At 37.5% G+C, this 23,021-nt stretch overlaps 1 protein-coding gene across 13 annotated transcripts in view; it reads left to right on the top strand.

Annotated features, from left to right (window-relative positions):
• The window catches only part of NCALD (neurocalcin delta), a 370,180-nt gene that overhangs the window by 219,118 nt on the left and 128,041 nt on the right, over positions 1 to 23,021 (top strand). For 8 of the 13 annotated variants that reach the window (XM_025450978.3, XM_035712638.2, XM_049093290.1 and 5 more), the window contains one exon: positions 5,623 to 5,710. The exons of the other annotated variants lie outside the window; for them this stretch is intronic. The gene's annotated coding sequence lies outside the window, so the exon portion shown is untranslated. The remainder of the gene's footprint in view (positions 1 to 5,622; positions 5,711 to 23,021) is intronic. 13 annotated transcript variants of the gene reach the window in all.

Below are 23,021 nucleotides of genomic sequence, written 5' to 3'. Positions count from 1 at the left end.
TAAACATGACACCAAAGGCATGATCCCTAAAAGAAAAATTAAATTGAAATTCATCCAAATTAAAAATGCCTGCTCTTATGAAGGCCTCTGTTAAGAAAATGAAAAGACTAGCTATAGACTGAGAAAAAAAAAATGCTTACAAAACATGTATCTGACAAAGGACTAATACACTATATAAAGAACTCAAAACTTGACGTTAAAACAGAAACAGTTCTGGGACGCCTGGGTGACTCAGCGGTTGAGCGTCTGCCTTTGGCTCAGGGCATGATCCTGATCCCAGAGTCTCAGGATCGAGTCCCACATCAGGCTTCCTGCATGGAGCCTGCTTCTCCCTCTGCCTGTGTCTCTGCCTCTCTCTCTCTGTGTCTCTCATGAATAGATAAATAAAATCTTTAAAAAAAGAGAAAGAAAAAGAAAAAGAAACAGTTCTATTAGAGAATGGGCAAAAGAGGCATTTCACTGAAGAGGATATATAGATGGCAGATAAGCACATGAAGAGGACATTACTAGCTGCTAGGGAAATGCAAATGAAGACCATAGTAAGATATCACTACACATCTATAAGAACAGCCTCAAATAAAGAGTGATAATGCCAAATATTGGCAAAGATGTGGCAAGACTGAATCTCTCATACATTGCTGATAGTTAAAATGGTACAACCATTCTGGAAAATAGCTTGGTAGTTTCTTAAAAACTAAATATAAACTGAATCATCTGACCCAGAAATCACTATCCTGGGCATTTATCCCAGAGAAATAACTTAAATCCACACAAAAACCTATAGACAGCTTTTTCTAACAGCTTTATTTGCAATAAGCCAAACAAAACCCCAAAGCAACCAAAATGCCCTACAGTAGGTGAGTGATTAAATAAAGCACAGTACATCCAAACCATGAGATACTATTCAGCCATAAAAGGAAGCAAACTATTGCTACAGGCAACAACATGGGTGCAAGCGATGCCTCGGATCTCAAGGGCGTTATGCTGAGTTAAAAAAAAAAGAAAGAAAACAATATCAAAAGATCACATATTATATGACCTTTAAATATCAAAAGGTCACATATCAAAAGGTCACATATATAATATGATTGTACTTATTAACATTCTAGAAATAACAAAATTATGAAGATGGAGAACAAATTAGTGGTTTCCAAGGATAAGGGATGGAAGCAGAGGGGATGTGTATGACTATAAAATGATGGGAGGATGGAGGTCTATGTGGTGATAAATAGTACTGTGTCTTGACTGCAGTGCTGGTTACATAAATCTTCACATGTGACAAAACCATATGAAACTGTAAAAAATGTATCACATGTGGGCTTAGCTAAACAAAAATATTTGTTTGTATTTGCCATTCTTGGATCTTATTTATTAAAAAAAAAAAGTCCCTTTCTATATGTCATTACCTCTATACTAGCTTTTTGTTCATTATGCTGTTAAGGTTCACCCAAGTTGTTGCCTGGAGCTCAGATTTATTGATTTTCCTTGTTGTCTAATATTTAATTATATGTATATTACTCAGTTTATTTAATTGCTTACTGGTTGATGAACAGTTGTGTTAAATACAGCTTTTTTTGTTGTTTTTAAGAAAGCCGTTATAAACATTTTGTGCAATCTACAAGAAATTCTCTAGAGAATATAGGTTAAGAGTGGGTTTACTCAGAGGGCATGCAAACATTTGGCTTTGTGAGTTAAGGTTAAATTGCTTGCAAGTGCTTCTATCAACTTCTACTCCTACCATCAGTTTAATTTGCATTTTCCTGATTACAAATGAGTTTGCTCATCTTTTTATATGTACATTTACCACTTTTGTTTTTCTCTGTGACAATGTGTCAGATTTGTTGCTCATTTTTTTTTTATTTTGTTGTCTTTTTCTTTCTGACTTGTAACATATCTTTATAAAAGCTAAATATGGGTCCTTTGTTGAGTTTACTTGTTGCAAACTTGTCTCAGATGTTGACATATCTTCTGCTTTATTATACTTTTTAATAAAGATCTTCATATTATAATAGGGCAATTTTATCAGTCTTTCCTTCTGCAATTAGCACTTCTGTGCCTTAAGAACTCCTTTCCCATTTGGAGATTCAAAAGATGTTCTCTGATGTTTTCTTCTACAAGTTTTAACATTTTGCTTTTCACAATTAAGTCTTTAAACCCCCTGGAATTGATCTTTGGGTATGGCTCCTCCTTGACTTTCTGGCTCGGTGAAATATTCCAACCTTTGTGAGAGCTCTGTTGTCTTTAAATTCCAACTTCCCGGCATTGACTGGTACGGATGCTTGCTCTCTCTCTTCAAATTGTGATTTTTTTTTTTCCTTTTGGTGTGCCTTGTAATTTTTTCCTGATAGCCAGACACGATGTACCAGGTGATAAGAGCTGCTATAAATAGATCTTTAGTACTGTTGGTGGTGAGGTTTTTCAGGGAGAGAAGGTGCATCCTATGATTAGGTCTGTCTTTTAGTGAGACTGTGCCTTTGGACTGTGACCTTCACCATGTTCTAGGTTTTTTCTCCCCCTTTTCTATGATGGTGAGAGTGGGCTGCACTTGAGTTTTTCCCTTCTCTTACAGTGGAAGGCTGGAGGAGACTGGATCCAGTATTTCCCTTCCCCAGGTCACTAAGGTTCTCAGAACACTCCAGCAGGTTAGGCTGTAGTTAACTAGTTTACCCTGAGGGCAGGCCTTGTTAACCCGAATGCTCTGTTATATTTCAGAATGGTTCCTTTTCCCCTTTGCATTCTAGAAGCTGGAGAGGATTTTTCTCTGATATTTACTATGAGAATCTGATAGATGTCCTGGAGAGAAATCTCAGAGTAATGTGAGGACCCCTCTTTCCCTGGGTCCCCCTAAGCTTTAATTGTCCTCACAGAGATTCCAGCAATTCATAAATTACAATTCAGGTTTTCCTACTCTCACACTGCTTCCTATGGCAGTTTCTGCAGGTAAGTCCCTGCTCAGGGAAGCCAAGACTCTCTGTATTCCCCTGTTGCTCTTTCCAATCTTGGGGGCAGTGGTTTGCCCTGTGTCCTTCCCTCTTCTACAGATCCAAGAAGAATTATTGAATTCTATTTGTTGTTAGGACAGAGTGGTGATTTCCAGGTTCCTTCCAAATGTGGAAACAGGCACCGAACATCCTCTTTTATGTATTTTTTTAAATTTTATTTATTTATTCATGAGAGACACACAGAGAGAGTCAGAGACACAGGCAGAGGGAGAAACAGGCTCCAAGCAGGGAGCCGGACATGGGACTTGATCCCAGGTCTCCAGGATCAGGCCCTGGGCTGAAGGCGGCGCTAAACCGCTGAGCCACCCGGGGTGCCCCTCTTTTGTCTTTTAAAACCTGAGTGAATGAGAAGGTCCAGGAAGAAGCAACTTCAACCATGGATTTGGGAAGATGGCCAATTCTCCCTTAGGCAGCTTTGAAAGAAATTTTGGTCAAATGATGCTTTCCTTTACTGTAGCCGAGGCATTCTTGCCTTAGCAGTTCTGCAAGTGCTTGAGGGTCATATGTTAAAAAGCTAAAGAAACAAAAACAAAAGCAATGAATCTCTTCTCACTGATTTTAACTATGACTCAGATCATTTAAATAAGCTATTTGATGAGAAAGAAAGCATAAATTTAAAATGCCTGTTTGTCTGGTATTCAGGGTATGCAGATTCTGCTGTTGGAGAGACACTGCAGTTTATTGGAAATATCACTGGACAAGGAGTCAAAAGACCCAGAATTAAGCCTTGATCTGTCATTATGTGGTTGCAAACCCTCCTTGTTTCCAAAGTATATTCAGCTGCAAGTAACAAGAATCCTTCTACAGTAGCTTAGCCAAATAGAGGGTTTTTTTAGTTGTTTTTTTTTTTTTTTCTCTCCCTCATGTAACAGCCTGGGGGCGGACAAACCAGGCCCAGTGCAATGGCTCCCCTTTTTTTAGTTTTGTCTTCACAGCATGTGGCTTTTGTCTTCATGCTTGTCACTTCATGAGTGCAAAATGTCTTTATCTCTGGCGTTGTATCAATGTTTCAGGCTCGAAGAAGAGGAAGGGCAAAGATCAAAAAGCGAGTGAACTCTTTGAAAGAGCTTTTCTGGAAGCTCTACCTAGTTACTTCAGCTTACATGGCCAGGGCTCAAACCATGCCATCTACCCATCCTTAGCTGTAGTTCTTACAGGGCAAATTGAACCAAATCAAGGTCTGTAAGGAAAAACAGCAGACTAGGAACTGGAAAGGTAGCCAGCAGTGTCTGCCCCACTGTCTAAGCTTCTATTGGGAATGCTTGTCCCCTCCCCCCAACCCTGCTACAGAGTTGTGTTTGGATGTCAAAATGGAAGATCAAATGCAAGAGCACTTCATATACTTTAGAGTGTATGTACTTCATAAACGCAGTGGAAATATTCTGACCTATTTTCTCAGAGAGCAAACCCAACATTGACAGAAAGTTCCAATTGAATGTAAAGATTTGGGTCCTCAATATGTCTTGAACCTCAGCTCATTTTCCTGTTGACATCTCTAGATAACTCAAGAGCTTGTGTTTTCATGGATGCACATCCTCAAATACCTATCTTCAGATTATTGTCAGACACTGTGGTGGACATTTGTTGATTTCCTCCACAATCATCTCTTTTCCTTTCCTTTCAGTATCCTGAATGACTTTCCATGTGATTTTTCTCTGGAACCATCCTACTCTCACCTCCAGGGATAAGCGTTGATTGGTTTAAAGCCATTCAGCTAAGTAGAGTGGCTAATTCAATGATGGGCAATCAGAACTTGGGACTGCCAGAGTGCTAACAGTATCTTTTTGCAAGATACATACATAGTCTTGAACTGCTACAGCTAGTATTTTTTTGCACCAAAGGGAGGCAACCCAAAGTCGAAATCAATCTTCAGAGAATACCTGTGCCAAGGGAATTGCAGAGAATCAAATGATATAGTGAACCTCTGTTTTCCAAAACCAGCCCTACATCTGGACATTTTTTCTCCAGCTCAATGAAGCAAAATATTTCCTTGTTTTGTTATTACTTGAATAAATGAGTTTGAGTTAGGGTTTCTGTTATTCACAGCCAAAAGATTCCTGAATGATAGTTTCCATATATGCTCCAGGAAAAAATATATACGTTACTTTAAATAATATATTACTTATATATGTATATATTTTAAAATAATATATTACTTATATAGTATATATTTATGTATATATATACACATGTATGTATATTATATGTAATATATATCCATACATATATATTAGTATATATATGAGTTTATTCTGAAGTTTATAGCCCTTCCAGGATTAAGGCCATAAGGTCTGAATGTTTTTAAGAAAGCCTGTTTCTCTCTGTAATAAATACCCTGAACAGCATCTATGTAAAGGATTTTAAACTGTGAAATGTTAGGACCCAAGTCCCATACTTTTTGGGGACTGGACTTATCACCCCTGTGGTATAAGACTCACCCTGGGTATTTTGAACCAAAGACCAATTAGGCTGAGATATTTCAGTGTTCTTGTAGGTGTGTTTCCTGTTTCCTGTTTGCAAAGGCAACTACAGAAGAAATAAAAGTAACAGCCTTACCTAAACTGCTTACTGAGCTGTCAAATGTTCAAGTAAAATATTCATTAATTATGAGTGATCTCAGTTGCAGGGCCGTAGAGCTGCTGGTGATTAAAATCTGTTGTGATACCGTGGAAGGCTCTGTGATCCCAGGTGCTGCCTGACTGAATATTGTGAGTTCCTTTTTTAACCTCTCGAATGTCTGGTTAAATTGTGATTATTATTAAGTTATGATTCAGAATGCAAAAACATTGCATCCTGTTGGGTAATTGTGTGTTTATATGTTTGCTATCTGGTAAATAAAAAATGTGAGTTTATTAATCTGCCATTTATCTCTGTCACAATGTATACATTTCTACTTTAACTTTTGATGAATTTGTATGTTAGTGACAAGAACACTATGTACCCCTTCTCATTTTTTAAAAAATCTATTCTCTTCCAGTGACTCTGATTAAATGGAAACTTTATTTAAGTGTAAGAAATTTAGTTAAAAAATAATAATAAACAGGGGACATGATCATGAAGTAAAACCCTGATTTTCTTCCTGGAAAAAAAAAGCAATATATATGTGCCCTTCTATACTTTCTAAATCTACTCTTTTGGTATGGAAAATTGAAGAGGATATTGTGCAGCAAGTAAATGGGATGTTTTTTTTTAATTCAGAAACAATTTTTTTCAAATTCTATTATGGTATAATTAGGGCAGCAACATGCACAATAGTGTATTTCCTGTTAAGATAGGAAAATTATTACTTTCCTAATTTGTTGATGTGGGTCTCGAAAGCCATCTCATTGAACATTTAGGAAATTGGCTTTTCAGGAAGCAAAATCTACTGGTATATGAAGTTCTTGGAAATTTTTCAAGATATGCTATTAGCCAGATGAGAGCCAGACAAGATTTATAGGGAAGGTAATAATATGGCTTAGGCCCTGGTAATACTTTTTTATAGCTGTTTATAAACAAGATATGAATATTATTCTAATGTTTACTTGACCAGATAGTTTTAAATGAAGAACAAATAGCAAAAATAAAATAAATGTGGGTTAGAACAAAACTTTATTTTGTATTTTCCTGATGTCTCAGGGAAGGGAAATAAGTTGATGTCAAATGAAATTTAAGTGTATTCAGCCCTTTCTCATCCTACTTTCTTTATCCCATTAAGTCTCTGTGGTTTAGGTATTAGATGAACAACATGGTTTATCTGGCTGTACCAAGAAAGTGAAAGTGAAAGGTCTGTATTCCAAACCTGATAGGCCAGTCCTTTTTTTTTTTTTTTTTTGGCCAGTCCTTTTAATGAGATACATAGGATAGTAATAAAATAGAGATCATGATAAGCAAACTTTAATTTTTTTTTCATATCATTGAGAACTAAGCCTCAACCCTAATGCATTTCTCCTAGAGGCCAAGGCAGTCTGAAAGGCTCTTTCTTCTTGTGATAGTCTGGTTGAAGTACTTATGATTATCACAACCATAAATATGACAGTAGCCATTGCATTAGTTCCTCAGATCTTTCTGACATCAAACTAAATAAGAAAATGTGTGTTCTTGCTCAAAAGACAGGAAAACATGAGTATGGTTCAACATAAGAACAATCCCCTTGACATGGAGATGCAGAGGATCAATATGTCTGCTATTAGCTTCTGGGATCCCTGTCCCTCCTCAAGCATGCAGATCTCTCTTCTGTGATCTCAAGGCCAGGAGCTTACTGTAGATTCTCTGTGTGAGTGAGCTCCAGCTACACTCTACTTCATCTCTGGTTTATGTGAAGCAAAGAGAGGCTAGGCTATAGGAGTTCATGCTGCATATTCAAGGCATCTTCCAGATCCAAAGGAGTACAATCTGGATGAGAAATTGACAGGAAAGGTCTTGAGGCAGTGAAGGAGCCACTTCCTGCTCAGCTTCTGTTGTCTTGAGAGAGGAATGGACAAGGCAGTGATGAGAATGACCTCTATAACTGAGGCTAAACCTCCTAACTGGGGCTTTCCAAATGGATGACCTAAGTTAGCAAATCTTGCCCCATTTCCTGTGCTTTCAAGAATTTCAGTTATTCTTACCTAGTGACAGAGATCCTGATTGCAATAGATAGGAAAGATATATGTAAAGAAACTATTTTAAGGTTAAGTATATGAATAGACTCCAGGTTTACAATTATTTCCAATTTCCTGTCATCTGGTTATCTCTCTTTAGCTCTTATCAGTTAGAGTCATTTTGTCTGGATCCCCCAAGAAATCCATATTTTCCCCAAGGCTTCCTATGTAAATAGCTTCTCAGTTATATATTACATGGAATTATATTTTTCTCTAGTTTTCTGCATTAAAGACCCCTTTCCTTCTCCTCTTAAAAAATATTATCTTAATCCTTTTAGCCTGGGAGTGTACTACTTTTTATTTTCAACGTCCTATAAATTCTCCTCTATCAAAAACAAAACGAAACAAAACAAAACACCTATTGTGTCAACAGAATATCTTTGTTTCTAGAATAGTAATGGGGGGGAGATTATTTCAGGGGCTGAGAACACAAGATGCCAAATATCTAAGGGATAATTAAAGTATGCTTCCAGATGTTTTCAAATAGAGACAAATACTGATCATCCAAATAATTGATTCCCTGACAACCATTTTCCACACAGTCATGTTCTTAATGCCAAAATAGCTAATAAATTTAGTGGAAAAAAAACAAACCAAGTTGCATTTTTATTAGTATGTAGAAAAGAAGAATAGAAAGAGAGTAATTGATTTTTCAGCAATTTTGCAACATGTTCTGTTAGTGTCATGTACACTTAGGAGCACATAGTTTAATGACAGTAGATAAATGATTTCAATTAACCAAAAAGTGTTGATTAAGTGCCTACTAACCTGGGCTGTAGCGGAGAATGTTATAGTCTAAACCGGACTTGTATATTTGGTAACATAATGTTCCTAGAAACATATTTATTCATCCAATAAATATTTATGGAGTACTTGCTATATGATGCGCACTGTGTTAAATGATGGCGATATTAGTGGGGAACAAGACAGGTATGGTTTCTGCCTATAGTTTAGTGGTGTGGGATGGGATAGAAATGTTAATCAAATAGTTGCCACATTTTACAAATGTGATTATTACTATGATGGGGAAAAAACTAATGGGAAACAGACCGTAAAATACAGGCACTACATTTAGATAAGTGGTGATCAGAGAAGACTTCCCTGAAGAAATTTGCAGAGGTTGGGAACATGGAGGCGAGTGTTCTGAGCAGAAGCTCTAAGGTAGCAGGGAACATAGAACTTACTGGGAACTGAACCAAAGCCAGTGTTGCTGGAGAGCAGAAGGGACGTGATATGAGGGAAAGCTAGAAAGGTGGCAGGGGCAGATCATGAAAGACTTAGTAGAAAATGAATGAACATAAATAGTTTACAACAGAATGAGTCCTATTGTCTTCTATCACCAGTGTGAAAATAAAAGAAGTTTGTGATTTTATAATAATGGTGCTCTTTGGGAGATGATATTCATTCATTCATTCATTCACTCACTCACTCACTCATTCTACCAGTAAACACAAGACAAAAATCCCTGTTCACATGGATCCTAAATTCTAGTGGAACAAGTAGATAACATGCCAATAAGGAAATATATGGGTCTTATAGTAATTTTTGCTTCTTCATGAGTGGTGTGGGTAGTCTCTAGGTGAGATTTTAGAAATAATTTTAAAAAATGTATTATATTGCATCTGAGTGTAGTTATTCCTTCATTTGGTTAAATAAAGTGATACATTCGGGCAGCCCCAGTGGCACACCGGTTTGGCGCCGCCTGCAGCCCGGGTTGTGATCCTGGAGACCCGGGATCGAGTCCCACGTCGGGCTCCCTGCATGGAGCCTGCTTCTCCCTCTGCCTGTGTCTCTGCCTCTCTCTCTCTGTGTCTCTCATTAATAAATAAATAAAATATTTAAAAAAATAATAAAGTGATACATTCTAGCAGTGCTGAGACTGTGCTTAGCACAGGTGTTCTTTATGTTAAGTCACAGTTAAAGACTTTGGAGAAACTCCAAGAGAGGAACATAAGAGAGGAAAGCTGTGAGATTTGTATTCTTGTTTCTGAGGATCCAGTGATACCTCAGCCCATCTTGCACCTTCCCTCCTCTTCTTGGAGTGGAGGGCGGAAGACGATAAAAAGCAATAAAAGACGATAAAAAGCAATAAAAAAGACTTAAATGAAAACAACGGAAGCTAACATTGATGGAGAAGGATCTAAGAGAATATTTCAGAGTTTATTTTAACACAAAGAGTTTAGTATGCATTACTATATACTTAATATACTTTGTAGATTTTGCACATTTACCATCTCTAAAAGAGATTCACATCTTAACAATCAATGTACACATTTGAGGAAAGGTATTTCTTTGCCACATTGCCAAAAGCTGTTATTTAATTGACGGTGCGTCTTAAAATTATAAGTGACTTTACAATTCAGAAAATCATACATATCTGGAACTTTCAGTTTTCTGTCTTTTCTCAAGATCTGCTTGAAGATTTCTTGATGGCAGTGTTTGTATATCTGCATATAAAGTATATATAAAGTATCACCATTGATGGGATTAAATGAGGGTAACTTTGAGAGTCACCTTCAGATCTTGCTTGCAGAAATCAAAGGATAGTTCATTCCTGCAAAGGGAGGCATAATAATTATGTGTTTTGGTGTCTGGGAATGTCCTTATTTCTGAAATTCAGATTGCATGAATCAAAGTGATGGTTTCCATGTATGCCAAGAAGAATAATGAAAATGTTAATGGGATCCTTTAGTACAGGCTTTCTTAACTGCAGCACTGTTGACATTTTGGATCAGTTCCTTCTGTCACCAGGGACTGTCCTCCGCAGTGGAGAATGTTTGGTAGCATTCTGGTCCAGTGGTATCTCCCCGTCATGACAGTGATTTCTAGTATTGCCAGATGCCTCCTGAGAGGGACAAAGTCACTCTTGATTGAGAACCACTGCTTTAGTATATCATAATCAGTGACTCCCAATGCTGTGTTCTAGCTTTGTATTATGGTTGTATTGCAAACACGGTCAATCCTAAACATATGGCTTTCAGTTTAGTGGGATAGTATCTTTATTAACCTATAGTTCTTACATAGCAGTTAAAAATAATATTATGAAACCAGAATTAGAAGGGTAACGAATTAGATTTTTACCCAAACATATGAAATCCTTACATGGTAATACATTTTTCTATGGGGGAGTGTGCCTACACTTTGAGAGGCTTGTTTTATTTGTTAAAACCTTATAAAATTTTACCCTCAAAGTTTAAAACTTTAAAACTTAGTGGCTTACCTCTTTTTAAAAAAATATACATTTATGGGAATCTTAAAAGGACTCCAACTCAGTCAGCTACAAGAATTAACAGGCTTTTGGTGACACATAGAAACTTAAATGAGGCACATTTAATGAGTGTAATTCTAGTTTTATGGGAAGATGAGAACAACAGAGGGGAAAAAAGTGCCACTCTTGTGTCCTTTAGTGATGGCACTTGACATTTTAGGGTAAGTTATTACAATAATATATTGGTTTAATGTTCCCTTAATATCTGTGGTTTAATCAAAGTTTCTGAAAATGGGAAGAATGTGTCTTCTCTCTGTCACTGTTAAGCTAAAAAATGGCATTTCAAAATCATTTCAATCATGCATGATTAGATCTTCTAAAGTGGTGTTTTACTATGCTGTCATGCCTGGGAAGACTTAATATTGCATACATTTACTTAGACATGTGACTAATATATAGCACCATTAGGGCAACTATTTTTTCAAATTCCTTTTTACTGTTATTATTTACTTTACCTCAAGGCCTCCTGCCTCAAAATGTTGCATATAGTTCAGATGAGGACCAATATTATTTTATAAAATAGAGCTTTCTTTTATTTTCCTATCTTGCTCAGGAATATTTAAAAACTACCAATTGTCTCAAAAATAAAGTTCAGTTCTTTTTCATGGTATTACAAAGCTTTCTACCAACTGACTACAATCCCCCTTTTCAGATTCCTCTTCTTTACCTCCGTTTGCTCCCATCCCCATATCTCTCTCTGACAGCAATGAACTAGGTGGCCTGAGTAGCATAACGAACATCTCCTTGCACTTTTCTGCGTTCATAGCTTTTCTCATGCTGTGATCTTTAACCCTTGAAGTTCAAATTCATGCTAAAGAATCATTTCTTCCGTGGAACTTTGCCAAATATTCTCAGTTGGAATTAAACTCTCTTCCTTTCTCTTCCTCTCTTTTCTTTTTTTTTTTCTCTCTCTCTCTCTCCCTCTCTCTTCCTCCCTCCTTTCTTCCATTCCATCCCTCTTTCTCTCTTTCCTATAATGCTTGGAAAGCCCTAGAGTAGTGCTTTTCAAACTATTGATGGGGAGGGCTAGATTTTTTTTTTTTATTTCCAATCCTTTGCATGCCGATATGTATCCTCTTGTCCATGATCAGTACTTAGACCTCTCTGTGTAAAACTTAGTATGCAAGTTCTGCATATACCCCCATCTATACTCCATTCAATGAGATAAGTCCACTCAATCACGCATTTGGATGTTGCAGCAATGTCTAACTACTGTAAAAATATCTAAACAGGTACTTCCAATATCTGTAACCTGTCTTGTTGTGGTCTGATAAGAATTGTTCATGAGGTGGTTCTGGTCCACAGATCACACTTAAAATAGCACTGCCCCAGACGATAAGCTCCAAGAGGACAAGGCCTGGATCTGCTTTTTTCATCATTATAATTCCAGCCCCTCGCATTACCCATCACATAGTAAGCACATTTATTAAATGTATAAGTATCATGCTATAGATAATAGCACTTGTCTCCAAATTAGCTTGGATCAGTTCTTGATCAATTTTTAACATCTACAGGCTTATCATACCTTACTTATCATACCTTACTATATCAGAAAATAGGAAGGAATGAGAATATCAGTCTCATTTATTTAAAAAAAATACTTCTCTTTAGTTTAAAAGCTACTGAAATAAAACATACCCCCTTCTTCTTACTGCTGGTATGGCTTTTATAAGTGAAGATCACTTAGTAATTTAATTTCCTCTCACTGGATGTTGCAAAAACTCACTGCATTCAAATTCACTTAAGTAAAATAATAGGAGTTTAACTTAGCCTGTTAAACAGCAATATTGAGAAATTGTCTGATAGAAATGTATTGCTAGAAGAAAAAAAAACCACAAAAACAAAACTATATTTAAAGCCTTTCTTTTATGCTGCTCAAGGGGACACATTGAAAGTCTTCAGCAGTCTAAAATTGTATTTCTGAAAATGAGCACCACATGGAGGTAATTTAACATCTACCACTGTAATTTCTACTGGGAAAAGCACCTGGGACGTGAAGAACACTTCAAAATTTAAAATGTAAGAGATTCAGAATAAATTACTTGATGATGCTATTTGAACATAGATTTCTAACTTTCAGTAGTTCAAGAGTATCTTTCTGAAGTGGTAAGAAGTCACTGCAGTTGGATTCTTTTTTTTTTTTTTTTTAAGATTTTATTTATTTATTCATGACAGAGAGAGAGAGAATGAGAGAGACAGGCAGGCAGAGGGAGAAGCAGGCTCCATGCAGGGAGCCTGATGCAGGACTCGATTCCAGGTCTCCAGGATCAGGCCCTGGGCCGAAGGCGGCGCTAAACCCCTGGGCCACTGGGGCTGCCCCTTTTCATCGAATATTTCATTATTTTAAAGTTAACAGCCAAGAAAAACAAGGACATTTACTATATGGTTTCCCACCCTTATTAACCACTTATTTTTCCATGGAACATTTGTTATTTCTGGGAAACATATGGCATATGACCAGAACCATAATTGGTAACAGTTTGATGTTATAGGAATTCAAATTTTGGCAATTTCTAGCTTCTTTAGATCAGTGGCTTCCTTTGAAATATAAAAGCAGCAAATACAGATCCTAAGGTTCCATTCTGAGTTAGTTATATCCTCCTTTACAAACTGAAGTATTTGCTTGTTTTGACTATGGAGGTATTTGAAGATTCTTACAAATGTTTAGATAATTCTGCTCCAGATCCAAAAGGTGCCAGAAGGAGGCACTGTTTTAAGCAGTTTGCATATATCAACTTACTTAATCACTGCAAGTAGAGCCAGGAAGACATTAATTTGCCCAAAGTCACTTCAATGGGAAATTGTGCAGTTGAGATTTACCTTAGAAAGTCTGGTTCCAGACTCTCTGTTCTTTCAGAGAGTAGAGTCTCTTATGCAGCAGTGCTCATCTAAGGAGATGAAAAATTCCAGCCTTCCATTGATAGAATCCTTCTGAAGAGGTTATTTTCTTGCAGACTATTTCTGCCTAATACTTCTGGGGGGAAAGGGGCAAGAAGCCATTAGTGGGCAGCTCATTCTGAGCAACATTCTAGCATCTATAAACCAAGGAGTAGTTGTCATCAACACAGGATCTGGGACTGTCTGCAGAGTTGGTCACCCTCACACAGAACCCCCCACAGCAGCATTATCTTTGAATCAGAAGGATGGATATCTGTAGAATGACTGTATTACAAATCTTTAAGGGTATGGTATTTAAAACTCACAATTTTCAAGGACTCATTATCTACACATATATAATGACCAAGGAGAGGAATTCTGAGGAAAAAATGTGTGCTTATTTATCAGTTCATGTACTTTTTTAATTTAAGATTTAACCGTGGGAGATGGGTTAGCAAAGAACCCTTAGACTTTCCAATAGGACATACACCACTGAGTTCTAAGATTCATCCCAGCTAGAGGACAAAGGATAATCATTTTTGCTTTGAGTTAGAAGCCATGGTTGCTGAGGCCAATTATTTGCAGAAGCAAGATACAGCATCTCATCAATCTCAAAATGTAGTTTGTCATCCTTTGTTACTAATGGAGTTATTAAGGACTGAAAATGCAGCATTGCTTAGCAACATGCATCATAGTTATTTACTTTTTGGAGCAGCAGCAGCAACTAGTTTGTCTTATAAATGTCTTAGGGGCTATTTTTATTTTCCTTTTTATCTAACCTTGCTTGTATTCATTGCCACGGTGGTAACCAAAGTGCTTACTGTGGCTTGGTAGGGTGGGTTTAGGTATACTCCCTCAAGTACAGAGATCAGCCCTGAAAGTTGGTATTAGTTCAGTCTAGAACCAAAAGGAAATTAGGCTATAGGTAAGAAAAAGTAGTGAAAGATTCCCACAACTCTAATATTCTATAGAAGTCTTCTAATTTCCACTGCTGGCAAGTATGTGATGGTGGTGATGTCACCCCTGTGAGATGTGGGAACTTGCCCTAATACTCTTCAGACTTCTTGTTTCTTTCGGACAATAGGAGAGTCCATAATAACCAAAAACCATACAGGAGAATCCTTATTTCCTCCTAAGAAAAATGTAACCAAAAAACCCCCAAAAGAAATCATCTTTATTTCCTCCTAATGAAAATGTAACACTTTCACTAATAGCAGTGTTAGCACTCTCCTACCATTTACACTTCTCATGTGTATTAGAGAATGAGTTGGTGTCTGGGGAAAATTTGACCTTGAAAGACTTCTGCCAAAGCCCTCCTTTCTTCTCCAAATTGGAATAGTAACTGTACATCTGAGAATCCTGGCATTCTTTTACTGTCTTCACTTTCTCAGCCACCATAGTCATCCTAGATGGGTCACTTCAATCTTCGTGTTCTAAGTTGCCCTCTGTTCTGATGATGAGTGAGAAATCCCAGGAGTTGGGGCCATCTTGCAGGAAAGACGGTCTCTGAAGAGGCTTGAACAATTGTGGGAGGAAAGAGGGGCCAACATTTTCCCATGAAAACAATGGGGAAAGAATCAGTTCAGTGCTAAAGAACAGAAGCAGCCATTTAACCTGGAGGGGGAGATGTTCCACTTGTGACTGTCACCCAATGATTGATGTTCAATCCCGAAATGCATGGAGGGGCTTTGAGGATTTGAATTAGTGAGCAGACTATTCAATTCTTTGCCCCTTTTGGGGAAGGGTCCTGGAATGTGTGTATCTTCTTCTTGTAGTTTTAGTTTTCAGTCCTTTCCACATCTTTGGCTTTGCTTTTCCCTTATTGTGTCCTAGAATCACTAATTAATTATGGACCTAGATCCTTCTGTGCACTTGCAAATTGGATGTTTTGGAAAATTGCTCCATGCTGGCTTAAATAACTAGACAATTAAAAGGCTGAGAGGTGCTGGGAAAGATAAAGAGGCCATGGCCATAAGAAATCCATCAAATATCACCCAAGATATCTGTTACCCCAGTAACCAAGGGAGACAGCAGTGGGACAGAAGAGTTAGGAGAAAAAAACTCCTCACAATGAAGTGCTGAAAGGGACAGGGTCAGCAAGAAAGTCCATTGTTGAGAACATTTTCACGGAAGGAATTTTGTTTGAAAGTTGTGTTGGGTGGCAGCCCTGGCCACCTGGTGCCACCTATTGGGGAGGTAGGGTTCCCTAAAAACAGGAGGAAGGGTCAGTACTTTGAAGTCTGACATACTGACATCTGTGTCTGGACAGTTTACTAACTGTAAGATTTGGAGCAAGTGATTTTACCTCTCTGAACATCCAGCTCTTCATCTGTAAAATGAAAAATTATAATGCTTGTCTCATAGAATTGTGGTGAGGACTAAGTGGGATCAAGTTGGTGAGTGTCTAGACCACTTCCTGGCACACAGCAGACTCTCAGTACTGACTAGCCATTATTATTATGCAGTTGTATTTTCAATTAATGATGTAATTATAACAAAGACATTACCATAGATAAGGTACTCAGCCTGACACAGCTCGGGAGGGAGGGGTTGGCGTTAAAATACATTGTAGGAGAATCAGTATTCTCATTCCTTCCTTTCTGCTCTTTTTTCTGGCCAGTTTTTTTTTTCTCCCCTTCTCTCTCAGCCCCCTCTCCTTCTTAGGGAGAGGAGAATAATTTAAAAATTGAGTAGGAAAGTGCAGCTCTTCAGCTGGGGGCTTTGGTTTGGGGAACGAGGCTGACAGACCACAGTTGGCCAGATAACCCATGGAAATCATTCCCAAAGTACATCCTATCATTCTGTGTCACTACTTATTTGTCATTTAGATATAGGGTAATTTGTAATTCAGATTCTAGATTTTTCTCCCTCATTAGAATGTAAGTGTCCAAGATGACAAGGATTTTTGTCTCTTTTGTTCCCTGTTAATTCTCTAGTGTCTAAAATTAATCTTTGCACATGGTATGTGCCCAGTGAATATTAGTTTGAGGGATGGTGAGAGGGAGGGAGGAGGGAAGAAATGAAGGAACGAAGGAAGGAAAGACAGATGAATGAACTTTACCTAGCAGATCTTAAGGCCAAAAAGAAAAAAAAGTGGTATTAGAAAGGAAACTCTCCTGGCTAGTCTAACAGGTTGGCAGAGGAGGCCTATAGGTGTTCAAATAGCAAACATTTAGTGAACACTTGTACCTGGCACTGAATTGGATGATAGCAATGTAACAAAAAATAAGATACCATCTTTGCTACCAAGGACAGAAGTCTCGGAAAGATCCAGATGGTCTTAAATGCAGTATTACTGGGGATCCCTGGGTGGCTCAGTGGTTTAGTGCCTGCCTTCAGCCCAGGTCATGGTCCTGGGGGCCTGGGTTCAAGTCCTGCATCAGGCTCCCTGCATGGAACCTGCTTCTCCCTCTGCCTGTGTGTCTGCCTCTCTCTCTCTCTCTCTGTGTGTCTCTCATGAATAAATAAATAAAATCTTTGGGAAAAAAATGTGGTATTACTAGATAGCCTTTGGAGTAAAGTGGATAATTTGTGTGTTATCAGATTGTAAAGGGTAGAAAATATTATCAAAGTATGTAAGTGCTGTTTCCTAGGGCTGCCGTAACAAAGTATCATAAACTGGTAGCTGAAAACTACAGAAGTTACTCTTTCACAGTTCTGGAGGCTAGAAGTCTGCAACCAAAGTGTTGGTAGGACCATGCTCCCTCCAGAGGCTTTAGGGAAGAATACTTCCTTGTCTCTCATCTCCGGCAGCCTCCAGCTATCCTGGGTTTGCGGCAGTATAACTCCACTCCCCACCTCTGTCTCCATATGGCTGGCTTTCTTTTATGTCTCTGTCTTCTCCTTTTCTTCTAAGGGCTCTAGTCATAATAGATTAAGGATATTCCAGTATGACCTCATCTTTATGTCTGCAACAACCTCATTTTCAAATCAGGTCATTCTGAGGTACTGTGGGTTAAGACTTCAACATATCTTTTTTGGGGCACAATTCAACCCATAATAGTTGCTAATATAGGATTTCAGAGGCAAGGTGGAGCCTTTAGTTGACACTGTGTATCAATATTAGGCCAGTTGATTCACAGTAGCTCTGGGGATATCAGTATAATCTTATATTTATACTGATATATATATATATACATATACATAAATACACACACTTATATGTGTGTATATATGTACATTTATACAAATAAATGCATATGTATGTATGTGTGTATACTCATATATACTCATATACACATATGTGTACATATTTTATATATACAAATACACAGAAATTAATATTGATAATTATATTTGTATATATGTAGGTTCATATACATGTATATATTTTCTGGCTGTCTATTGAGAGAGCCTAGAAGCAATGACACGCCAATAAAAATGAACCCATCCACCTCCTACATCTTGGTTTCTAAATACCATTCTCCAGTCAAAGAAACCAAGTTTCCTTGAAGGAATGGCTGATTTTAGAGCTAAGGCAGAGAAAATGCAAGACAAATTTGGAGTACCTTATAATGCTAGAAAGTTTGAAAGTGCTAAAGCCCCCCCACCTTTTTTTTAAGATAGAGCATGACAAAAGGATAACAGGAGTCAACCTTAAAGTTCTCTATAGACAAAGCTGGAACAATTTTAGCAAAAATAAGTGATAATAATGTGAGATTATCACTGAAAGAATAAAATAAATATTCATGAGTCCATAGAGATATAAATAAATGATTAAATAAATAAATAAATAAATGGAAGAAGGAGCATTTTTTTAACAGATGAATTCTAAACTATAAATAGAAGAAAATGGGCAATATAAGATTGTGATTAGCTATCACAGCAATAATTGCTGCAGGCAAGATGTACTGGTGAATCTTAGGATCAGTTGGCAAATATTTAAGGAGAAAGAGAATATTTGCATAGCCTCAATGTATTTCCCTAAAAATATTTACTAATTACTGTGATAGTTTTAATGTATGTCACAGATTCTTTGATAGTTCTTCATCCAGGATGTGGAGCTTAATTTTTTGTGGGTGTAGCCTGGACTTAATGACACACTTCTAACAAACAGAACATAGAAAGGAAGAGAGAAAATTTTCAGTGGGTAAACCTCATAGACATCACCTTAAGCAAGTGATCAAGGTTAATATCACTGTTGATAAGTCATACTGGTGGCATTTATCTGTTAATATGATGCAATGAGAAGGGCACTTCATCATGGTTGTATTCTTTCCCCAAATCCCTGATCCCAGTCTAATCATGAGATGAACCCAATTGAGGGAAAGTTTGCATAATACTTGACCTCTTCTAAAGTGTCAAAGTCATGAAAACAAGACCAGAAGCTGTCACAACTTGGAGGAGACTCAGGAGAACTTGTGACAAATGCAGTATGGTATCCTAGGCTGTATCCTGGAAGAACAATGAAATAATTAGGGGGAAAAAAAAACCAAACTGAGTAAATCCAGAGAAAGCCTGTATAGTTTACTTAATAGTGTTTCACCGATATCAATTTCTTAGTTTTGATAACCACACCATGGCTGTGTAAAATGTTAGCAATAGCTGGGTAAGGGGTATATGGGAACTGTCTGTACATACTACCTTTGCAACTTTTCTGTAAACTAAAATTATTCCAAATAAAACATTTTTTCCAAAATAACACATTTTAAAAGAGGGCTCTGAGAAGAGAACTCTATGATAGCAATATTATCAGAATTGTCCTAGTGACAGTTCTCTGCTTATGTCACTTCCTCTGGCTCTTTTGTCTGAAGGAGATACAACTATTAGCTCCACCTTTTGGCTGAATCCCCCAAAAGTTGTCATACTGGCCTACAAGTCCTGATATAATCTCCCCTGCCACCTTATATTGCCTCTCTGATTTTACTTCCTGCTACTCCCTTAAATCTAGCTAGATATAATCAGAAATAGATAAGACTTGGGGGTGAGAAAGACTCACCTGTCAAGAACAAAGTAGTAGAAAGATTTAGAATGAGCAGACTTTGGGCTTTGAGTTCTAGTTCCGCTACTATTCACTGGGATGATACTAACTAAATCATGTCACCTCTCTGTGCTTTTTAGCTTTTAAACTGAAAGGATTTTATCAGAGTGCTTCTAACTCTAAATCAATGGTAATATTATCCTTGGTTATAGCAGGATAAGAGTTTGATTTATCCATTCAGAAACATTTCTTACATATTTTGGTCCCTGGTGTGAAATTGTGAATCCCAGCCTCTGTAACAGCTGCATTCCCACCCTCTGCCCTAAGCTCAGGGCTTTGCAAAGAAGGAGGAAATATGGCCAGAAGCTGACATCATGCCCTGTTCTTCTTAGTTTCAAATCATTTCCATTAAATAGTGTTTCCCAAGCTTTAGTCGTCTGTGTCCCATCTTCATGATTTTTAACATACCCACAGTCCAACTATACTATTTTTACCTAATATCTTTCTTTAAAACACTCCCTTTTTATATTTGAACTTACATTGCCCTAAGCCATAATAGCTGTGAAATTACAGATTTGATATGCCAATTGTATTATTTATAATGCATATTACAAACAGACAACCCAAATCTACCATAACTATGCAGTACCTAAAATTTTCTTGAGTAACACTAATGATATGCCCAAAGGAGAGGGAAGAAGTAAACAAAGGTATTTTTCTGGCTTAAAAAATGGGAGTGAATAGCAGAGGAGAGTGCTGGAGAGAGAGTAGCAGGAAAACAAAGGGGTGGGGTGGGAGGAATACCGGAGGGGAATACAGTTGCTCACAGAAGCAGAGCGTAAAATGAAAGGTGAGAGACTTTGCAGAGACCCTCCTTTTTTTTGTCTCCCAGACTCATTCATGGTATGAGAACTGATTTGATACACTCGAGGAGCAGCTTGAAGGGGCAAAGAAATGGTATTCCTCAATAAACTTGCTGCTAATGGGATTATGCTCTGAACATGTGAGCTCTTCCTTGATACATAGCTTTGGCATGAAAAATTAATTTACTGTTATCAGACAGAAGGAATTAGAAAGATCTAGGTTTTCTCTAACATCCCTTCACACTTAATAAAGAGAGGGAAGGACATTTGTTTGCCTTTATCATTATATATATATGATTGATTCAAACCCACACATGTGCAAGGGTCAATCATATTTAAAGAGCAAATATTTTCTTTAAAAAAATCTGAATTCCAGAGGATTAAAATATCTCTGTTTGAGAACATCTTCCCTGGCACACAGCTAAAGTAAGTGCCTGCAGATGGTCACAGCCCTGTTGTATGTGTGTTGGAGGGATGCATGGTATTGGAGTCCAACACGCATTGCACTGGACTCCTATAAAAGCTGCTGAGTCCTAATACCATAGAATTTTGTTTGCAGGGGTAAGAGGGTTATGTTAGAAGCCAAGTCAAACGCACAAAAGCCAATCAGATTGGCCAACCTTCTGTATTGCTTTGTATTTTTCCAGCTTTTTCTATTTAAAAATAGTGCTCTCTAAAGGGGAGTACAGATATGGTTTCTATCTTTTCCAAAAGAGGACAGGAACTAGGAGGCTCAGAGAAGACTGGGTATGGGCCATACATTCAAGAGAACAGAGTCAGCCACAAGACAAGAAGCTCTTTGTCAAGCTGAGCCAAGAATGCTATTGATTGCCCTATCCTGGAATGAAATTAGGAAAAACCCAAGAATTAAATTGCCCTCAATGTACATGAAATGCAGCCTCATATACTGTTCTTCTAAAACCTCAACTAGGATATTTATAATAAGGTTTGGTTTCCTTCCAGACTTAAAAGAACACTCATCTGAAAATGTATTTTCTGGTCAATTTCTGCCAGATGTTCTTTAAGTAACTTACGAAAACTTTTTTCTTCTTTTTTCTTTTGGAGCACTGTCCCTTGGATTTCCCTTTCCTTTTTACCTACTTATTTTCTCTTCTACATTTTATAGTTGGCTCTCTTTAGAGGCAGAACCATGGAGAAACTATTTCTCCAGACCTTTCCTCCTCAAAAGGAGAGAGAAAGAAAGAGAACACACAAAAGCACTTTTCACATGCCTTGATTTTTCAGAATTTTCAAGACCATATCAAAGTTTGGACCCAGTCAAACACTTGTATAGAGTCTTTGAATCTCAGCAGCAGCTATGGTGAGTCAGCCTCTTCCAGAAGAGTATTCATCACATGGTATGACCACTGAGTTAATGTACCTCTGACAGCTCAGCTCACAGACCTTGGCTGGATCCTGGAATGATTCAAGCAAAGTAACAACTTAGATCGTTGGACCTGGAAAAAAAAAAAAAAAGTGGATTCCTTCATGTGATTTTGATTCTTGTTTATTTCTTATGAACCTTATGTGAACAAAGTGACTTGTAGCAAGTATATATTTATATATATAGAACAACAACAACAACAACAACAAAAAATATATATATATACAACCAAATCAAAATTGAAGAGCATCTTCCGAGGTAAAGCAGGAGCTGTGGGAAAATGTTTTCTTATTAGGTATTTGTTCTGCACATCCTCCAAAACTCTCATTTCCAGCACTGCTTTCTAGTAAGGAAAGGAGTCATTGTTCTATACACCTAAGCAACTGAAGCAATCACATTTATGATGGGGAACATGTTAGTTAAGGATATGAATTTGAGTCTTGAGGAGTCTGAGTTAAAAAGACCAGGCCATCCAATACAGACCTCCTTTCTCCTGGTGAATTAGTCTTGTACCCATGCTGATGACCTGGTGGATTTTCTGTTTTTAATTTCCTTAATTTTTGAATTGTAAAATAACATATTATGATGTCTGTTTCCTGGGCACAGTAAATAAAGTAAGTAAATATTTGAGAAATTTGATACAGGAAAATTTGATTCAAGGCTTATCAAAAAGGTGCATGAAAGTCCCAACAAAATGTTATATACGATTTATCTTGGTTGATGAAATTGTTCTTTATAGCCCCATGCTGAATAATTTCATAACTTCTGCAGAAGTGGATCGACTACTTGAGAACTGTTGTGCTAACAATACCTGGCATTTTGGCCACTGCGCAGACATAACATGTAAAACTCAAAATATATGTGTAGGCTACGGTTTAAGTCTTTTGTGGAAATAGTATCTTTTGAGCCTATATTACTACAAATTAGTATTTGATGCTGCTTGAGGCAAGAGTGCAGCCTGAGCTGGTAGCTCCTCACCTTCTCTTCCCTTCCCATCTCTGGCCCCTCAGGAAAGATTTCTTATACAAGCATGTTGTATGAGTTTCCTGTAAGCTGCTATAACAAATTGTCACAAACCTAGTGGC

Source organism: Canis lupus, chromosome 13, assembly GCF_003254725.2.
Source record: "Canis lupus dingo isolate Sandy chromosome 13, ASM325472v2, whole genome shotgun sequence".
Lineage (NCBI taxonomy): Eukaryota > Metazoa > Chordata > Mammalia > Carnivora > Canidae > Canis > Canis lupus.
Note: the sequence above shows the minus strand (reverse complement) of the source record. Positions and strands in the feature narration are given on the sequence as shown.